The sequence below is a fragment of the Triticum dicoccoides genome, chromosome 3B (genome assembly GCF_002162155.2).
Source record: "Triticum dicoccoides isolate Atlit2015 ecotype Zavitan chromosome 3B, WEW_v2.0, whole genome shotgun sequence".
Taxonomy (NCBI): Eukaryota; Viridiplantae; Streptophyta; class Magnoliopsida; order Poales; family Poaceae; genus Triticum; species Triticum dicoccoides.
Window position 1 is genome coordinate 837,820,872 of NC_041385.1, and position 4,347 is coordinate 837,825,218.

At 45.6% G+C, this 4,347-nt stretch overlaps 1 pseudogene; it reads right to left on the reverse strand.

Moving 5' to 3' along the window:
* Positions 1-4,347, reverse strand: part of LOC119278802 — a 148,162-nt pseudogene that overhangs the window by 109,437 nt on the left and 34,378 nt on the right.

Below are 4,347 nucleotides of genomic sequence, written 5' to 3' on the forward strand. Positions count from 1 at the left end.
CCATAGGTTCTATAAAGTATGCCATGCTGTATACCAGATCTATTGTATACCCCACCACTGAGTTTGACAAGGGAGTACAGTAGTGATCTAGGAGTAGATCACTGGACAGCGGTCAAAATTATCCTTAGTGGTATAAGGATATGTTTCTCGATTATGGAAGTGACAAAAGGTTCGTCGTAAAGGGTTACGTCGATGAAAGTTTTGCCACTAATCCAGATGACTCTAAGTCTCAATCTGGATACATATTGAAAGTGGGAGCAATTAGCTAGAGTAGCTCCGTGCAGAGTATTGTAGACATAGAATATTTGCAAAATACATACGGCTCTGAATGTGACAGACCCGTTGACTAAACTTCTCTCACGAGCAAAACATGATCATACCTTTGTACTCTTTGGGTGTTAATCACATAGCGATGTGAACTAGATTATTGACTCTAGTAAACCCTTTGAGTGTTGGTCACATGACGATGTGAACTATGGGTGTTAATCTTATACAGATATGATTATTAGTGTTAAATCACATGGCGATGTGAACTAGATTATTGACTCTAGTGCAAGTGGGAGACTGAAGGAAATATGCCCTAGAGGCAATAATAAAGTTATTATTCATTTCCTTATTTCATGATAAATGTTTATTATTCATGCTAGAATTGTATTAACCGGAAACATAATACATGTGTGAATATATAGACAAACAGAGTGTCACTAGTATGCCTCTACTTGACTAGCTTGTTAATCAAAGATGGTTATGTTTCCTAACCATGGACAAAGAGTTGTTATTTGATTAACGAGATCACATCATTAGTTGAATGATCTGATTGACATGACCCATTCCGTTAGCTTAGCACCCGATCGTTTAGTATGTTGCTATTGCTTTCTTCATGACTTATACATGTTCCTATGACTATGAGATTATGTAACTCCCGTTTACCGGAGGAACACTTTGTGTGCTACCAAACGACACAACATAACTGGGTGATTATAAAGGTGCTCCACAGGTGTCTCCAAAGGTACTTGTTGGGTTGGCGTATTTCGAGATTAGGATTTGTTACTCTGAATGTCGAAAAGGTATCTTTGGGCCCTCTAGGTAATGCACATCACTTAAGCCTTGCAAGCATTGCAACTAATGAGTTAGTTGCGAGATGATGTATTATGGAACGAGTAAAGAGACTTGCCGGTAGCGAGATTGAACTAGGTATTGGATACCGACGATCGAATCTCGGGCAAGGAACATACCGATGACAAAGGAAACAACGTATGTTGTTATGCGGTCTGACCGATAAAGATCTTCGTAGAATATGTAGGAACCAATATGAGCATCCAGATTCCGCTATTGGTTATTGACCGGAGATGTGTCTCGGTCATGTCTACGTTGTTCTCGAGCCGTAGGGTCCGCACGCTTAAGGTTTCGATGACAGTTATATTATGAGTTTATGAGTTTTGATGTACCGAAGGAGTTCGGAGTCCCGGATAAGATCGGGGACATGACGAGGAGTCTCGAAATGGTCGAGACGTAAAGATTGATATATTGGACGACTATATTCGGACATCGGAAAGGTTCCGAATGGTTCGGGTATCTTTCGGAGTACCGGGGAGTTACGGGAATACGGGGAGAAGTATTGAGCCTTATTGGGCCACACGGGAAAGAGAGAGGGGCTGCCTAGGGCAGGCTGCACGCCCCCAAGGCCTAGTCCAAATTGGACTAGGGGGAGGGGCTGCGCCCCCTCCTTCCTTCCCTTCTCTTTTCCCCTTCCTTGTCTCCTACTCCTACTACATGGAAGGACTCCTAGTTGGACTAGGAAAGGGGAATCCTACTCCCGGTGGGAGTAGGACTCCCTAGGGCGCGCCATAGAGAGGGCCGGCCCTCCCCTCCTCCACTCCTTTATATACGGGGGCAGGGGGCACCCCATGGACACACAAGTTGATCTTCGTGATCGTTCCTTAGCCGTGTGCGGTGCCCCCCTCCATGATATTACACCTCGGTCATATTGTAGCGGTGCTTAGGCGAAGCCCCGCGGCGGTTGAACATCAAGATCGTCACCACGCCGTCGTGCTGACGGAACTCCTCCCCGAAGCTTTGCTGGATCGGAGCTCAGGGTGCGTCATCGAGCTGTACGTGTGTCAAGAACTCGGAGGTGCCGGAGTAACGGTGCTTGGATCGGTAGGACCGGGAAGACGTACGACTACTTCCTCCATGTTGCGTCAATGCTTCCGCTTCGGTCTACGAGGGTACGTGGACAACACTCTCCCCTCTCGTTGCTATGCATCACCATGATCTTGCGTGTGCGTAGGAATTTTTTTGAAATTACTACGTTCCCCAACATTGAGATAGCCACTTGACCCCGTGCGATGGTGACGCTTCTTCTTCGCAGCATTTATCTTGTTTGTCGCTGACATCTTCTTACTCATTTCCGATGTCTTGTGGGACACAAATGCGGGCCATTGATCTCTGATCTTCTCATACTTTCCGATGAATTCTGGTGTCTTTTCTCTGTCGACAAAATTTGTTTTCAGCTCATTCTTCCACCTCCTGAATAGTTCTGCCATCTTCTTAAGAGCATGAGACTTTATCGATTGCTCTTTAACTGGCTTCTTCTGATCCTCCTCTGGCGGTAGGGTGAAATTTTCCTTAAGCATTGTCCGAAGATCTTCTTTCTGCATATCGGAGACATAAGACACCTGAGGGTCTTCTTTCTTAGGCTTTAACCATTGGTGGATAACGATCTGGATCTTGTCCCTAACAAGAACCCTGCACTGAGCATGAAATGCATCCCTTGTCCGGATGGGTTCAATCGGCTTGCCATCGCGCGCGATTGCTGTGATCTCAAACCTTTCATCTGAGCGCAACTTTTTCTTCGGGCCTCGTTTCTTTACCGAAGTTGAGCTCGATCTAGAGGGCTGGAGAAAAGAAGAAAGACGAGAGTTAATTAATATGTGTACATATGAAAAAAATGAATGCATCAATTAGCTAGTCAGCACGGGCTTAACTAATATATATATACCTGGCCGGACTCGGTTCGGTCACCGGAGCCGTCATCACGGTCTCCTTCTTGTACCTCCGTTGGGTCACCGGAGCCATCATAATCATAGCCCTCTTCTTGTACCGACATTAATGGGTCACCGGAGCTATCATAATCATAGCCTTCTTCACTACCCCGTCATTCCAGACCATCGGTGTTGTTGAGAAATGCCGCAACGACATCACTTCCTTTTGCGATTATGTCCCCCAACATCGCTTCTGTTGCTTCGTCTCGGGGGTGCTCCATAGTTTCTGCAAATATTTACAACATGTCAATTATTATTCAAACATGAAAGATGGATATATTTTAGTGGCAAACATAGAACTAGCTAGCTAATCACAATAAGGAATCATATTAGTGGCCTTGACGCTGCTTCTCTAGGGTTTGGGGTGGCCTCGACAATGCTTCAAGGGTTTGGGGTGGCCTCGACACAACGCTTCAAGGGTTTGGGGTGGCCTCGATGACAACGCTCTTTTAACTTGGTAAATTTGGGTGGCCTCGAGAGAGTTTGTCGGGTAGGGGCGCGGCGGGAGGGGGTAGGAGACCAACATCATTTTTTCTCTAGGGTTTGGGTGTCCTCGAGAGTTCTGGTCGAGCGAGAGGGCCGGGGGGGGGGTGCTCCCGTGGTATAAGTTATCACGGTCGAGAGGGTGACCCTCGACCCTCTGCCCTAGTTCCTGACCCTCGACCCTCTTCCCTAGTTCGCGATAAAAAAGAAGAAGAAAAAAAGAGGAAAAGAAGAAGTAATAGAGGAGTAGAAGAAAAAAGTCTTCCACTCCTCTATTCCTTCTTCTTCTCCTCTTTTTTTTCTTCTTCTTCCTCTTCTTATTTTTTCCGACGTCCCCCCTCATGTAAATGCGGTGGAAACACTTTATGAAAATGCGGTGGAAACACTTTTTTTTTCTTCTTCTTCCTCCTTCTTCATTTTTTCCTTTGTTTTTTCTTATATGTTTGTTTTCGTTTTCACTCTACATTTTCGTACATATGAAAAAATAAAGTTTCTATACAAAAGTGCACAATTTTTATGAACAAATTACAACATCTAAATCAACTATACATATAAATAAATATAACTACACATCTAAATTACAATATCTAAATATAACTACACATATAAATATAACTACACAACTAAAATAATCTTAAAAAACATGTAAAAACATCTAAAAATAGAATCTAAGGGGCACGACGGAGGGGTCGGCGCCAGCGCCGGCGGGGCAGGGCACGGGCGCAGGGGCACGGCGGAGGGGCCGGCGCAGGCGCCGGCGGGGCAGGGCAGTGGCGCGGGACAGGGGAGGGGTGCGGGAGCAGGCTGGTGCTCACGGGGG